At 39.1% G+C, this 17,302-nt stretch overlaps 2 long non-coding RNA genes across 2 annotated transcripts; both read left to right on the top strand.

The window, feature by feature from the left end:
• The first annotated feature begins 3,068 nt into the window (after positions 1-3,068).
• LOC114138720 (uncharacterized) lies at positions 3,069-6,237 on the top strand. The gene is made up of 4 exons (XR_003594277.1): positions 3,069-3,475; positions 5,553-5,733; positions 5,843-5,917; positions 6,119-6,237. It is a non-coding gene; the product is annotated as an uncharacterized LOC114138720 (long non-coding RNA).
• Positions 6,238-6,443: 206 nt separating this feature from the next.
• On the top strand, positions 6,444-7,160 carry LOC114139750 (uncharacterized). The gene is made up of 2 exons (XR_003594504.1): positions 6,444-6,534; positions 6,863-7,160. It is a non-coding gene; the product is annotated as an uncharacterized LOC114139750 (long non-coding RNA).
• Positions 7,161-17,302: the final 10,142 nt, after the last annotated feature.

Here is a 17,302-nt window from a genome sequence, read left to right as displayed (position 1 = left end):
CATTCGGATTTATTGTTTTGGGGTTGTTCACGTAAGACTGTTTTGTCCTACTGTGTGTGTGTGTCTTATGGTTCTGCGGTTTTTCCAAGTGCAGTTTATAGGAATATTAGGCTGAGACTTTATTATATTGAAAAACATAATTAAATATACGAAAGGCTTTCAGAAGGAATGCTTTTGTTTTTCTATTTAGGTCCGGGTTAGTGGAGGAAAGAAATGGATGAGTTAAACAGAGAAAGAGTTCATTTTATTTTGATGAGGAAGGCTGACAAACTGTCAAAACTGTCTCCGGGCTGCACTCTTCTATCACACACTTTCATGTCACACTTCCTTTTGTGGACTAACAAGCAGTCAGAAAGGATATCACCCTGCAGACATGAAACACACACGCACACAATGATCTACAGAGCTCAGCCTCTCCTTTCTGAAAACCTTGTCGCAGATGGTCCAAACAGTCCCGTATGAAAACGAAGCTTCCAGACGTACGATAATTTAATAGAGTGGCTAAATAGATTTATAGTGTCTCAGTGGGTAGGTTTGAAGGAAATAGTTAATCAAATCAGAGAGGCATTACTCATGATGGTCTTGAGAGAAATGAAAGCTTGATAATCAATATTTTTAATTAGTCACTCTAGCATACAGCTTAAAAGCTTCTTGTAGGAAAGTTGAATATGTGGCACCTAGCAGATTTATTTGCTTTCTACAAGTGAAAAAAATAAGTAGTAATAACTCTTCAGGCTTTTCTTTAGCCGGAAGCTTCATCCAATATGTAATACTCATTCTGCTCTTAAATTATATTAAGACAGATAAGTCTCTCTTACAGGTTTGACTTTCATTTTTCATCCAGAGAGTGAAGAGCATAATAAAGAAGGTTCAAGAGTTCATGTTAACAGAACTGCTGGTAAAAAGGCTGCCTTTTCTTTTTGCACCCTGATGGAGACAGGAAAGGTGTTTCCATGGCTACAGCTATTTGGGGAATGGTTTCTATAGTAACAGCCATGTATATGTACCAAACATGGGCATACTGAGCTAGTGAGGCTAGCTGATGGGGTCAAAAGGGTGTGGCTTTGACAAATGGCAGAGAAAGCACTTCACTGATTACGTTCACTTCTAATCTCCTACTAAACATTCACACTCACAGCTTGATGTTTTGGCTGTAAGAGCAGCAAATCCACAGAAGTAAAACGCTGAAATAAATCAATAAATAAATAAATAACACCCACACAATCAAAATGCCTCCAGTTACTTACTCCCAAAAGCACTAACAAAATGAGCGTTGGTCCTACTGAATTTTATGTGTACTATGCAAATAAGTTAAGAAACAAACATTATGAAAGCAGCCTCCAGCGCTTTGTTTTCACAGTAAAAAAAAAAAAAGCTCTGAAGACTGAATATGTACAATAAGCACACTAATGCTGCAAAGCAATTGGCACTTTTTTAAAGATTTTATATGTTGGGAATTCATAGACAAAACAAAGGTTAATCCAAAACAATATACAGCACATGCATAGGCTACAGGAGTTCATTCTTTACTCCCACAATAGGGAGTCAACTAAAAGACCATGAATTGTTAAGGCAGCAGTCATTTAAAATTCAATGTAACTAAAAGGTGTTAAAACAGATAAATATACTGTATCTTTGGCTGGTTTCTCCAGTAATTTCACACAGAAGCACACATAGTAAATAGTTTTTGTCTTAGGGCTTGAGTTGACTGGTGATGTTTCCAGCTGCAGTGAGTCAGCAAAACCATCACCCTGGAGGGCAGAAGCAAAATCAAGTGACTCGGCTGAAGATGGCTGAGATTAATGTGTACAATCATATGAGCTTGTGGGAAACACATGCAACACATTCGACTTGAGATAGCGCCCCTAATGGTGAGACATTCAGTTCATAAGACTATAATAAATATGACTCAATAGCTGAGTTACTTTGGCCAACTTAGCTGTGCTTGAGTTTTATGGAGAGCAGGTATTATTATTTATTATTATTAGGTGTTTGTTGAATTACAACATTTGTGACTTTATTATTATTATTATTATTATTATTATTATTATTATTATTATTATTAAACAAAATAAAAATTCTAACAAAATAAAATTAAATTTTTTTTGTGCTTTTCTTGTTGCTGTCAGCAAAAACAGAGAAATGGGGTTGGAACAGAGCCCATGGTTTGCCAGCCATGTTTGTTACAGTGGGCTCAAGATACTCGCACCGGTTTGATCTCTAATGTAGAGATTTCAGCTGCTGAGTTTAACAAGGACACGAGGTCAGTAAGTCGGAGCTTGACAACATCGACGGTTTCTGAGGGGCATTTAGCCCCGCATCGTCTATTTGCTGCTATGTTTATAGCGTTTGCTGTAAATGCAGAAGAGCCGAAGGGGTCAGGAGTAAAGGCGCCATCTCCTGGTTAAAACCTCACAGCACATCGGTTTTAAAAGCAAGAAGCCCGTTGAAAAAGCTCTTCAGTGTTTTCATTTCTTTGTTTTGCAAATCAGCTTCGACATAGAATATCGGACTTTGAACTTTAGCTAAGCGATGGCAATCATTGCCTCATTTGTTTTTAACTAATTTGACAGAAAATCAGTCAAAATGCAGAAAATGCAGTAAATTTTTGGCACATATTTTGACCATCTCAACAGTTTTCAATTTTACAATCCAGAGACACCCTTCACCCCTCCGTCCAGCTAAATAAAACGTGTTTAGAGGTTTACCTGTTACATATAGCTACTTTTGGGGGGGAAAAATACATCTTAAAATTTAAGGATTTTTCATGGATCATTTTTGTAAGTTTTAAAGATATGTTATGTTTTGACACAACACTGATAAAGTGTCTAAAAAGGTTAGCCAAGGGTTCTATATTTATGTTTCTTTGCGAATTTGGGCATTTTAACGTATATTTGTTTCGCTCTGCATTATTTTGACGGAACGCGTCAGTGGTCAAACGTCAAACGTGTCCAAGCAGTTGTTGAAATGTCCTTTTTGTTTTAAACCGTAAGGCTTTACGTCACTCAGTCCCCGCCTTCACGTATGAAACCACGTCACTCAGACACACAGCCGTCAGGTGGCGAGTCAGGAGTTGGGACTATGGAAGATCACTGCCAAGCACCGATCAGTGGAGTCACTCAGCTTTACAAAAGTGGGATTTATTTGAGATGTGGACATGGAGTGAAATGTGTCTCCTTTGCTCTGACTGTTGCCAACGGTTTACTGCAGGACGGACGGCTGTCAAACTGACTTGGGAAGAGGGAAATGCTGAGCAAGGAGTCTTTAGATTTGTCACTTTTTAACAGTTTGGATAAAAGTGACAAAGTTATCAAATTAAGCATTACTTCTTCTTTGCCCCCTGCCATAGTGGATATCGGAGCGTTTTCCTTGCTATGAGGATGATAAAGCCGGTGTTATGCCAGGGGAAGCTACTTGCTAGCTAGACCTGATTCTTCATCTGGCCTGACAATGCAGAGGATTTTACAGATGGCCGGTAAGCTGCCTCTTCTGTTTTATTAGTTCTTGCTGCTACAATGCACTGCTCTTTTCTTGACTTTTTCTGTTCATCTTCTGTTCTTCAGTCATTTATTAACGTTGCTGTGGTTTATTTGATGCTCGTGTACTTCCGGTTAGCATACTGCTAATTGTGTTCTAAAACTGAGAAGAATCAACTAATGAATAACACCTGACAGCAGAGGCCTTGGAGATATAAAATAGGATGAAATGATCACAGGAACAAACAGAAAATGAACCCAGAAGTCCTAACCAGGTTCTACTGGAACCACAACACCAAGAAGTCCCTCTGGATTTATCTGACATTTGGGAGCTCAGCAAAAATCTAAAACAAATGTTGATAATACTGAGTCAGCAAACAGGACTTACAGCAGTAAGTCAGCAGTACAACAGCACATTAAAATACCACCTGACCCAGCAAACATCATGATATAAACCAAACATGAACACTATAAGAGAAGAAGAAACTCAAAATGCATTAAGGGCAGCATCATTATTAACAATTAGTTCAGCCAGTTGTTTTTTTTCTTTTCAAAGTTTTGAGTCTAATTAAGAGGTGATTTTATCATGATTTCATACTGTATATTTTGCAAGCAATTAAAAAAAACCTTTTATTTTAGTTAATTTAATATAGTACAGTTGTAGTAATTTTCTTACCATTCATTTAAATCTTTATACTGGACTAGGAAGGGAAATATATGGGCACTTTAGCCCCGGCAGGATTTTTCTTTTTATCTGCGTGTCACCGCTGTTTGCTTGCTCTATTTTTTCATACCTACCTTTAAACACTCACACAGACCTGTGATTGTTTCTTGTTATTGCTTCTTAGTGGACAAAGAACATTACATTTAACCATCACATTCCACTTTATTTAAAGTAATAATCCCATAAAGGTATTACTTTATCATATCAGTGATGACATATTTCATGTTTAGGATACAGAGCACAATACAGCATAACTTTAAACCAATTTTGAGCTTAGATAATCAACACGAACTTGGTTCTGATATTCAAATTAACTTTTTATGTTGCAGTTTTATATTCAGCCAATCCAGTTACTGTTCAGGTGGCTCTCCTCAACAGTGAGCTGGATTCTCACAGGTTTTCTCTGTGTAGCAGTTTTTATTGTTCTGGAGATGAAGGCTGTAACTACTCACAGCCTTCACATATCATCAACAGTTACTTGTGAAATTTTCTGTATACTGAAATTAAGTCTAAGAATTTGCCCATCCTCAGTTTTCACCCCAAATGAATCTGTAGCTATTTCCTTCGTAATAGTTGCTATAGTCTTCCATCCCTAGATGATGAATCCTGACTTTTGCGGTGAAGTATATTTTAGGGGTTGCCTATAATATACCATCTGTGAAATGCATAAGAAAAGACTCTGTATGACTTAAATAACTAAACATATTTATTAAGCGATCCAAATTTACAAACCTGTTGCGATCAGTGGGATAAAGCCAGTAAAAGTCCCCCCTGAAACTACAGTCACTCTGTCCTTTTATGTGGGAATAGTCAGCACACCAACAACTTCCCATTTTTGTTGTCATTGCTTGTGTACGTTGCACCTCCAAGCTGTGGACCTTATCCATACATGTGTTTATACAATAGCATGCAGTTCTGAACAGTGAGCCTATTCGTTTAGCTCCACAATATCTATCTGGTAGACCTGGTCCTCTTGCCAGGGACCTCCTAGTTCATGTAGGCACAACTTTCTAAGTTTGTTAGATGCTCAACTCTTCTTGCAAGAGTACAACTCTCCTCTGTCTTATGTAGCTTTTGAAATATCCCCATATGTTGTTTGTACCATATGGGGTAAGAGCTATCAAGGTAAAAACAGTTTCAATGTTCACAAATGCACAGAACAAGATTCACAAATGCATGGGAGGATTCACACAAAATTCACATTTGTAATTGTGATGCAAACACAAATATATCTTGATTTTTAAACTGCTTCTGTTCTGTGGACTTAACTCCATTTGTGTATGAATTTTGAGACTCTGGCTCAACCCACAAATGTCTTTTTTTAACCCACAAATGTCTTTTATTTTTAACAGGGAACGATTTGCAAGCAATCGGATATCTTCCTTGTTACAGCCAATCATAACAACACACCCGTGGGGCTGTAACTTATGCATAAGCCAATCATATTAACCCATTTCAACATTGTTGTATCCATGTTGAAGTTCAGACAGTTTGGACCTCAACATGGCTTCTAGCAGCGACAGCAGAGTGGTAGTAAGTAAAATATCTAACTTAACATTTAGATGTTTATCCCCATGTTACAAACTTTTTTTTTTTTTATTATTAATGTTAATTTGTTTATTTGTGCAACTATCAACACAAGCTACGCCAGCGCTTCTTCATGCTGTTTTACGTCAGGCTGGTGCCTTTCCATGTAGTTGAATTTCTTGTGAATAAGGTAACCGTTTGACAGAGTCTGTCTCCACAAGCCTTTGTAATAACAGCCTATGTATATTATTAATTATAAATGTGTGGTCATTAAATAATAAATTATTATAGCAATGTATTAAATCAATTAAATCACATGTCTAATATACACAAAGTGAGTTTACATAAGTGACATTATTGACATGAAATATGTTCCTCTTTTATCCCCTAGATGCCACATAGCCACAACCAAACTGTGACAGCAACAAGGAGGAAGAAATTAATACATTGGAAAATAAAATTGCCCTTCACTGGATTTTTGAGAACATTCATAGAAGAAGGCAATACATGTTTTTTATATTTTATTCTTGTTTTAAATTGTACCTGCAATTATCTTTTCATAAAAGCCCTAGTTACTACAGTAACAGGATATTTTTATATTTAGCACGTTGATGTGTCTTTGTTTCATTTCATGTGAGTATGAGCTGGACTTTACTGTTTTGTCAACTGGTCATGTTTCTCTCCCTCCTCACTTCTCTCCTCTGTTTTTCAAAACAGCACAGGGAAAGGAGATGAAAGTGAATGTTTGAAATAAACAGGACAGCCCAACTCGGACTAAGAGAAGAAAAACACAAATGCAGAGACCTGGTAAAAGATAATTCATACATTGTTTACATTTCACAGTATATAAAGAAATCCTCTGAACATTCTAAACTATGAGAGGAAAAGACTACATGGATTTCACTTTTGTTACAAGACCCTTTAAGTTCAGCACACGTGTAACAACTTGATCTGTTTTATATTTGTCACCTGTAACCATTGCTGATGTAATCATTACTTGATTATCTAAGAGCTCTAAACAGGATTTGTTAAAAAAAATAAAAATAAAATTAAGAATTGGTACTTCCTATTTCTTTGAAAGATCTACTCCCATTTAATTTTTTTCTGGGTTGACTTTTATTTTTCTCTTCCACAGTGACATCTGATGGGCTGAGTGACCTGATGAAGTTTTGGATCGGGTGGAAACTACCAACAAGAAACCTCAGTGTGGAGGTAGTAACTTCAGCTTCTCCAGTGGCTCTCACCTGCTTCTTCAAGTTGAAGCTCCCCGGCCACTACCAGACCTACAGGACGTTTCACCAGGACTTGGTGATGGTCCTGAGGTCCATAAGTTCTTGCTTTGGACTTGTGTAGAGGCAAATGACATCAACTTGTTGCTGTCATTCCCTCTTGTAAAATGATATCCCTTTAAAAAAAGAGCAATTACTTCTGAAGCTTGTTGATTCTCAAGCATTATCTACATCTGTCGAGAAATTTGTCTTTTTTCAGAATGACTTCCTGTTTTTGAAGTTTTTTATATAGACACTATGTAGTCTATAGTAGATTTTTTAATTAGTATTTCTCATCTAGCTCAGATAAAATATTCCAGGCGTCAAGGGCCCTTTGTATTGGAACTTGTAGATGTTTCCTTAGTCCAGTACACGTGACTCATGTAGATATTCATGTATTTTGGAAGGGGACATATATTTTGCCAGATGGCATGTTCAGCCTTGTAGGATAAGTGAAATATTTACTTTGTATATGAAAATGATTATATGAACAATTTTTTACATCACTATGAAAATCTTTTAGGACCAGGGATTCAGAATAATTAATTATACAAAGGCTATTTGCAACCGAAACATAGAATTCAAGGAAAAAGAGTTTACAACGCCAAGAACCTTAAATATGCACTTTAAGCTCTTACTGCTTTATTGCCTCTTTGGTAAGTGTCTTCCTCATCGTTGTTGGTGTCAGTTTATCTGTGGCCAGGTAACTACGGATCACCATGGGATCAAACATAAAGATATTGTATGTCAGAACTGAAATGTTTGTTAAATGTTGAAGAGTGATCTCAGAAATTGTACCCATGTACTAAAAAAAACATTTCAAATGTACCCACCCCTGTACTACTGATCAAAACCTTTCACATTGGAGATGGGGACACATATTTTGGCAGATGGCATGTTCAACCTTGTAGGATGTGTAAAATAATCCCTCTGTGTTTATAAAATGTCTGTTCAAATGAATTATTATATTGCTATAATAATTTATCATTTTAAGACCAGGGCTTTATAACAATTTAAAATCTTCAATCGCTATTATTATCTTGGGGCCAAGGACAACTCCCAGGACACATTAAGAACAAAGACAAAACACAGAACATAATCAAATGTATTCTCTCCAGGCTGCATTCTCACCAATAGCTGAAACAATGACAATTGGTTGCAGATCATTCCCTGTTTTAAAGAAAAAAAAGACAGTAGTTGTTTGATCCATGTCAGAGGAGTCTCAAAATTCACATACAAATGCATCAAAGTCCACAGACCAGAGGCATCAAGATATATTTGTTTGCATCAAAAATGCACGTGCAAATCTTCTGTTCTTGTGTGAATCCTTCTGTGCATTTGCAAATATTGTAACTGTTTTCGTTTTTTTGTCCTATATCTATAATATTACATCGTCAAACAGGACTGGCATTTGGATGAGCCTTTTCCGATGGATAAGTGCTTTTGGGCAACTTTGTGGTGAAGTGGCTTGCCGCGACTCATCCATTATAATTTACAGCAGGGCTGGAACTGAGTAGAAGCTGACACGATGTGGGATCGGTGACTTCTTAGTTTAGAAATCTCTTTTTTGCAAGTGGAGTGTCGCTCATTGTTTTTTTTTTTTTTTTTTTTTTGGTTAAGCTAGAATTTCATCGCGTTGTGCCACGCCCCTAGATTTCAGTGTTTACAGCTGCTGTCTGAACACATACATGCGAACTTGAAAAGCTGCGGCCTCCCTCTTTCCTTGCTGTACTTCTGCCTTCCTTTACAGTAACAGTGTGTGCGATCGATGCAAATGGAGGACATTGTTGATAAATGTCTGATTTTGCACTTAAGCGCTCGCTGGCTCTTTTTACACGACGCATTTAGAAATACTATTACGTTCTTCTCGCGAGAACATTAGATTTTTGTGCAGTAATTATTTACATATATTTCCATGTGTGAATTTAAGTGTATAACGAGACGATTTATTCCTTTTATACAAGCGAATTTGTTCGCTTGATTACACGTGGAGTGGGATGCACAAATAACGTCTGCGTGGATCCATCAGCACACACGGATTAAAAACATCTGGATTTATGAATAGCTGGTTTCTCCAAGTCTTTGTAAATGAGGCTCTCGTTGACCATTGGTTCAGTTTATCCTGGAGTCCATTTTGACATTGAGACGCAGAACACGCATTTGCATGTTTGCTAAATATTTTATATGTAACGCAGCCACATTTATGTGTTTGTATATTTTTGGTTAATTTATCGTGGAATTTTGTTCAGTTTTTGTTATTTAGGCTTTGAGATGACATCTTCCTGTGACGTGACCATTAGCTGTCTCTGTCCGCGGTACTGAAACCACCACTTTTAAGCCTGAAAGTGTCGCGCTCGTTTGTAAAACGTCACTTTTACTGTTTGCACTTCGATCTCACTGAAAACTTGGAAAACATTTTTAATGCAGTTAGCTGACCCTATGCACACGGAAAAGAGTTTTTACATTCTGCGTTTTATTGTTTATCTTGTTTGTTTTTTTTTTGCTTTGTTCATTGCATTTAAAGCTTTTGTGTTGTTTTGTTTTGAGGATGGAGTTTTTGACATTGAAAATATTAAGATGTAGATGATGGAAACCGACTCACTGTGCCGCTGTGGGCTAACATACAAGCGGAACACATTTCTCCACCTACTGCCGTATAGCTAGCGAAGATTGTGACTTTCATTGTGTTTCCTGCTGAGCGATTATTTAGTCAATTTTTAAACCGTTCCTGCAAACGCCTGTAAACGCGTTGTTTTACGATGATGGGAAACGGACGGGTTCTGGTGCTCGTTCTGATCCACTTCTTTGTTACCCTTACTGGGACAAGACATCTCGTCCAAGGAGACCTGAGCTATTCTTTTCCAGAAGAGATGAAACTAGGATTCGTTATTGGAAATGTTGCCAAGGATCTTGGAGTTGATCTCAATACTTTATCTTCTCGAAAGGCCCGTGTGGATATGGAAGGGAGTCGGAAACGCTGCTGTGACATTAACATGAACACCGGGGATTTAATCACATCGGACAGAATTGACAGAGAAAGCCTTTGTGGTAAGAAACCCTCTTGTGTCGTGAAAATCGACCTGGTGTTAGAAAATCCTTTGGAGCTTCATCGAGTCAGTCTTCATGTGCAAGATGTGAATGATAATCCGCCTAAATTCAAAAAGAATTTAATCGAAATGGAAATTAGTGAGTCTGCAGACAAAGGAAGCCGCTTCTCTATCGAGGAGGCCCATGATGCGGACATGGGTCAAAACGACGTTCAGAGATACGTACTTGAAAAGAATGATAATTTCATACTTTCAGCGGATAGTAAAAGGGTTCAACTACAATTGGAAAATAGTATCGATCGAGAGAAACAAAAGGAAATTAATTTGCTTCTAACAGCAATAGATGGCGGATCTCCCCAAAAATCGGGAACTGTAGTCATACATGTTACAGTGCTGGATGCCAATGATAACGCCCCAGTGTTTACTCAGGCTGTTTATAAAGCAAGTGTACATGAAAACGCACTACCAGAAACACTGGTTATTACTGTTAGTGCTACTGATGCAGATGAAGGAGTGAACGGACACGTGATTTATGACTTTGGACATGTATCTGAAGAAAGTCTAGATATATTTTCACTTGATCCAAAAACCGGAGAAATTAAAGTAACGGGTGTGATTGACTTTGAAGAAACAATTTCATTTGACATTAGCGTTGAAGTCAAAGATGGCTTAGGACTGACCTCATATGCTAAAGTGTTAATAGATGTTATCGATGTGAATGATAATGCACCAGCTATTTATCTAAACTCCATGTCTACCAACACACCTGAAAACCTACCATCTGGTACAGAGGTGGGAATCATTAATGTTCAAGATAGAGACTCTGAGAATAACCGACAGGTTCGCTGCTCCATCCAGCAAAACGTCCCTTTTAAGTTGGTTCCTTCTATTAAAAACTATTATTCTCTAGTGACCACAGGACAACTGGACCGTGAATTAGTATCTGATTACAACATTACAATCTTTGCCACTGATGAAGGCTCTCCTCCTCTGTCCTCCTCTAAAACTATTCAGTTATCCGTAGCTGACATCAATGACAACCCACCTGTGTTTGAGGAACAGTCCTACAGCGCATATGTGAGTGAAAATAACAAACCTGGCTCCTCTTTATGTACTGTTTCTGCTCGAGATCCTGACTGGAGACAAAACGGTACAGTGATTTATTCTCTGTTACCTGGTGAGGTGAACGGTGCCTCGGTGTCCTCCTATCTATCTGTTAATGGAGACACAGGAGTGATCCACGCTGTGAGGTCATTTGATTATGAACAGTTCAGGAGTTTTAAAGTCCAAGTGATGGCCAGAGACAATGGTTCTCCTCCTCTCAGCAGCAACGTGACTGTCAGTGTGTTCATATCTGATGTGAATGACAACTCTCCTCAGATATTGTACCCAGCACCAGAGGGCAGCTCCTTCATGACTGAGTTGGTCCCCAAAGCTGCACATGGAGGGTCTCTGGTGTCCAAAGTGATAGCAGTGGACGCAGACTCTGGACAGAACGCCTGGCTGTCCTATCATATAGTCAAAGCCACAGATCCTGGACTTTTCAGTATTGATCTACACAGTGGAGAAATCAGGACACAGCGGGACATTTCAGAATCTGACAGCATGAAACAGAACCTGATTGTTGCAGTGAAAGATAATGGACAGCCCTCTCTGTCTGCCACCTGTTCAATGTTTTTACTTATTTCTGATAACTTGGCTGAAGTGCCAGAACTGAAAGACATTTCTTTTGATGAGAAGAACTCCAAACTGACCTCTTATCTGATCATTGCGCTGGTTTCTGTATCAACTTTTTTTCTGACTTTCATCATCATTATCCTTGGTTTGAGGTTTTGTCGGAGGAGAAAGCCCAGACTGTTGTTTGATGGCGCAGTGGCAATCCCAGGAGCTTATCTCCCTCCCAATTACGCAGATGTTGATGGCACTGGAACTTTACGCAGCACATATAATTATGATGCCTACCTGACAACCGGATCCAGAACCAGTGACTTTAAGTTTGTATCATCTTACAATGACAACACGCTGCCTGCTGACCAGACTGTGAAGAAAAGTCCGACAATATTTACCGATCCTTTTGAAGGACTAGAGACACCTGAAGAGGTAGGAAACTGTTTATTTTGGGGATTTTTTTTCGTGTTTTTATTTCAGTTTTATTTCAGTCATAATATATATATATATATATATATATATATATATAAATTCTAATTTAACAGGTGCGATGTAACTTGCGCTCTTTGATAAGGTGCCGCATGTGTTTTAATCAGCATTGTCGACTAACATAAGTGTGTTGCATAATTTCGGTTAATTATTTTATGATCTTTTTCTGTCACACTCCTGCAGGCCCTATACCTCCACTTTTTTTGCAAAACATCTTAGATTTATTTAACACATTTTGGTGCCTCAGAGTTGTGTTTTATCTTTCTATACTGTTCGCACATCCGGTCACAAAATAAGTTGAAATGTCATTTCCGATCCACAATGAGGTGGAATTTGAATTCAAAAAGCTGGTAGTCTTATTTTAAGATATTATCTTGAGTGGTATTTTTCGACGTGAGGCGCAATAGTGCCACAATCTGGAACATTTCTTCAATCTTGCCTTTTGTCATTTAACCTTTCCATGGTTTCTGAAACAATCCGAAACAGTTTCCCGACTACAGCACCAAAAGTAATTTCTAGTTTGTTTATTTAATTATTTTTTTTACGGAACATAATAGACCTGAGTGTGGTAGACTCTTAAATTATTTTTCTTAAAACATACGGTAAACTTGCATAGCGTATCCTTTGTGTTTCTTCATACCACAAGACATATTATATTATATTATATTATGTTATATTATATTAGATTTATTATAATATAATATAATATAATGTATTAATTTTGGCAATTTCTTCAAGTTGATTTCGTTATTCCCTCTTTTAAGGTTCCCTTTTTGTAAATTTTCAAGTGTGACACACGAAACATTAATAGGGTTCAGCTGCAGCAGCGCCGGCGCGCCTCTCTGAATCTCATCCTGATGAATTAGCAACTCGGCACAAGGGTGAAACAAAGGGGGAAAAAAAACATGCAAGGAAAGAAAGACGTTTATGTGATGTGTAGAGGGGAAGCAACTGTCAGATAACATATTCATCTAGTTTGATATTTATAACACAACTTCATGTAATCCGCAACGAAAGCTTCAACGTGCGCTTAGAACAAAATCATCGGTGGGGGAGCAACAATGTACTGAAATGTATTTAAAATTTGCAATGTAAACCATAGCATTAAATGACGAATTATTTTTTTGACTGAGAAAACTTTGAAAAATTCTAACATTCAAAACTAGCTCATGGTGTCGCTGTTGGCTCATCCAAAACAACATATTCTTTGGCACTCCACCCATTAATGCATAAAAAGCAGACAAAGCCTTGATGCAGAAGCTGCTAACACTTGAACATTTAGGGTACTGTCTACTTTTAAGTGTATTCCGCATCTTATTGCCAATACAGTGTTCTTTGTCGCACGGTAGTATTGTTTATGGGGACCATTAATGCCGAGGATGGGAGACAAAATATTTTCTGCGCTATTTCTGATCATCTGCTTTGTTGCCATAATTGTGACAATGCCTCTTGTTCGAGGAGATCTCAGCTATTCTTTTCCAGAGGAGATGAAACGTGGATCTGTTATTGGAAATATTGCCAAAGACCTCGGACTTAATCTCGGAACATTTTCTTCTCGAAAGGCTCGTGTAGACATTGAAGGGGCTCGTAAACGGCACTGTGACATTAATATGAACACCGGGGATTTAATTACGTCGGACAGAATTGACAGAGAAAGCCTTTGCGGTAAGAAACCCTCGTGTGTAGTGACGATCGACCTGGTGTTAGAAAATCCTTTAGAGCTTCATCGCGTCAGTCTTCATGTAGTGGATGTAAATGATAACTCGCCACAATTTAGAGAAAATTTAATCGAAATGGAAATAAGAGAATCAGCTGATAGAGGTAATCGCTTCTCTATCGAAGAGGCCCATGACGCAGATGTAGGTCAAAATACTGTACAAAGATACATCTTACAAAAGAACGATCATTTTGTTCTCGCGGTTGACAGCAATAAGGTTGAATTAGTCCTTGAGAAAAATCTTGATCGCGAGAAACAAAGGGACGTTAGTTTGCTTCTAACAGCAATAGATGGCGGATCTCCCCAGAAATCAGGAACTGTAGTCATACATGTTACAGTGCTGGATGCTAATGATAACGCCCCAGTGTTTTCTAAGGCAGATTATAAAGCATCTGTGCCTGAAAACGCGCCGCCAGAAACGCTGGTTATTACTGTTAGTGCTACTGATGCCGATGAAGGAGTGAACGGAGATGTAACATATCAGTTTGGACACGTATCTGGGGATGATGTCAGTTTATTTTCTATTGATCCAAAAACAGGGCAAATTAAAGTAACTGGAGAGATAGACTTTGAAGACAATAATTCTTTTGAAATAAGGATACAAGCAAAAGATGGATTAGGATTAACGTCATATGCTAAAGTATTAATAGATGTTATCGATGTGAATGATAATGCACCAGCTATTTATGTCAAAACTCTTTCCAATCCCACACCAGAAAACGTGTCACCTGGTACAGAGGTGGGTGTTATTAACATCCAGGACAGAGACTCTGAGAAAAATGGACAAGTCCGCTGCTCCATTCAGCAAAATGTCCCTTTAAAATTAGTTCCTTCTATTAAAAACTATTATTCTCTAGTGACCACAGGACAACTGGACCGTGAACTAGTATCTGATTACAACATTACAATCACTGCCACTGATGAAGGCTCTCCTCCTCTGTCCTCCTCTAAAACTATTCATTTATCTGTAGCTGACATCAATGACAACCCACCTGTGTTTGAGGAACAGTCCTACAGCGCATATGTGAGTGAAAATAACAAACCTGGCTCCTCTTTATGTACTGTTTCTGCTCGAGATCCTGACTGGAGACAAAATGGTACAGTGATTTATTCTCTGTTACCTGGTGAGGTGAACGGTGCCTCGGTGTCCTCCTATCTATCTGTTAATGGAGACACAGGAGTGATCCACGCTGTGAGGTCATTTGATTATGAACAGTTCAGGAGTTTCAAAGTCCAAGTGATGGCCAGAGACAATGGTTCTCCTCCTCTCAGCAGCAACGTGACTGTCAGTGTGTTCATATCAGATGTGAATGACAACTCTCCTCAGATATTGTATCCAGCACCAGAGGGCAGCTCCTTCATGACTGAGTTGGTCCCTAAAGCTGCACATGGAGGGTCTCTGGTGTCCAAAGTGATAGCAGTGGACGCAGACTCTGGACAGAACGCCTGGCTGTCCTATCATATAGTCAAAGCCACAGATCCTGGACTTTTCAGTATTGATCTACACAGTGGAGAACTACGGATACAGCGGGACATTTCAGAATCTGACAGCATGAAACAGAACCTGATTGTTGCAGTGAAAGATAATGGACAGCCCTCTCTGTCTGCCACCTGTTCCATGTTTTTACTTATTTCTGATAACTTAGCTGAAGTGCCAGAACTGAAAGACATTTCTTATGATGAGAAGAACTCAAAATTGACTTCTTATCTGATCTTAGCACTGGTTTCTGTTTCCACCTTCTTTCTGACCTTCATCATCATCATCCTGGGTGTGAGGTTTTGTCGTAGAAGAAAGCCCAGACTGTTGTTTGATGGAGCAGTAGCCATCCCAGGAGCTTATCTTCCTCCAAATTATGCAGATGTTGACGGGACTGGGACTTTACGCAGCACCTATAATTATGATGCCTACCTGACAACAGGATCCAGAACCAGTGACTTTAAGTTTGTATCATCTTACAATGATAACACGCTGCCTGCTGACCAGACTCTGAGGAAAAGTCCGACAAAGTTTACTGATCCCTTTGAAGGCTTGGAGACACCTGAAGAGGTAGGAAACTAAGGTTCTTTTAGTTTTGTCATTTCATTCAGAATCTGTTTTTTCCTTCAATTTTGAATTGAGTCAGCACATTGTAACTTAACATTTTGCAAAACCTATTCTGATGGCTGGTATTGTTTTCAATATTGTTGACTAACATATGAATGGTTAATTATTTCATGACGACATTTAATCACATTCCTGTTGGCCTGATACACTTCAATTTTTATTGTAAAAATTGCATCAGATTTTTGAAACGCATATTTGCTGCCTCTGGGAGTTCTTCTTTCAGTTTATTTTGATCTAAAATCCTTGTGATATTATGTTATACAAAATTTCACCAGAGCATTTGAAGTTTATTTTCCACTGCGCAGGAGGGTAGGAGTGTTTGTGGAAATGACTATATCAGTTAGCTGATATAGTCATATTGTGAGATTCTGTCTTGAATGTACTTTTTTTGCTTTACATTGAAATTCTTGCGGTCAGCATAATATTTGCTACACTTCTTCCATCTTGACTTTTGTGAAAGCACCAGTCTGTGGTGCTGAATCATTTTAGTAATAAACATAATTCAGTTTAGTGTGGTTAAATTATTGAATTTTTTCTCAAAACATGATAAACCTGCATAGTGTTTTGGTCATCAACCTCCATCCATCCATCCATCCATCCATCTTCTTCCGCTTATCCGAGGTCGGGTCGCGGGGGTAGCAGCTTCAGAAGGGAGGCCCAGACTTCCCTCTCCCCAGCCACTTCTTCCAGCTCCTCCGGGGGAATCCCGAGGCGTTCCCAGGCCAGCCGAGAGACATAGTCCCTCCAGCGTGTCCTGGGTCTTCCCCGGGGCCTCCTCCCGGTGGGACGTGCCCGGAACACCTCACCAGGGAGGCGTCCAGGAGGCATCCTGACCAGATGCCCAAGCCACCTCAACTGGCTCCTCTCGATGTGAAGGAGCAGCGGCTCTACTCTGAGTCCCTCCCGGATGACTGAGCTTCTCACCCTATCTCTAAGGGAGAGCCCAGCCACCCTACGGAGAAAACCCATTTCGGCCGCTTGTATCCGCGATCTCGTTCTTTCGGTCATGACCCAAAGCTCATGACCATAGATGAGGGTGGGAACGTAGATCGACCGGTAAATCGAGAGCTTCGCTTTTTGGCTCAGCTCTCTCTTCACCACGACGGACCGGTACAGCGCCCGCTTGACAGCAGACGCTGCGCCAATCCGCCTGTCGATCTCCCGCTCCCTTCTTCCCCCATTCGTGAACAAGATCCCGAGATACTTAAACTCCTCCACTTGGGGCAGGACACCCCCCCTGACCCGGAGAAGGCACTCTACCCTTTTCCGGCTCAAGACCATG

Source organism: Xiphophorus couchianus, chromosome 23, assembly GCF_001444195.1.
Source record: "Xiphophorus couchianus chromosome 23, X_couchianus-1.0, whole genome shotgun sequence".
In the NCBI taxonomy this organism is placed as follows: domain Eukaryota; kingdom Metazoa; phylum Chordata; class Actinopteri; order Cyprinodontiformes; family Poeciliidae; genus Xiphophorus; species Xiphophorus couchianus.
The sequence above is the reverse complement of the archived record's forward strand: the minus strand, read 5'-3'. Positions and strand labels throughout refer to the sequence as shown.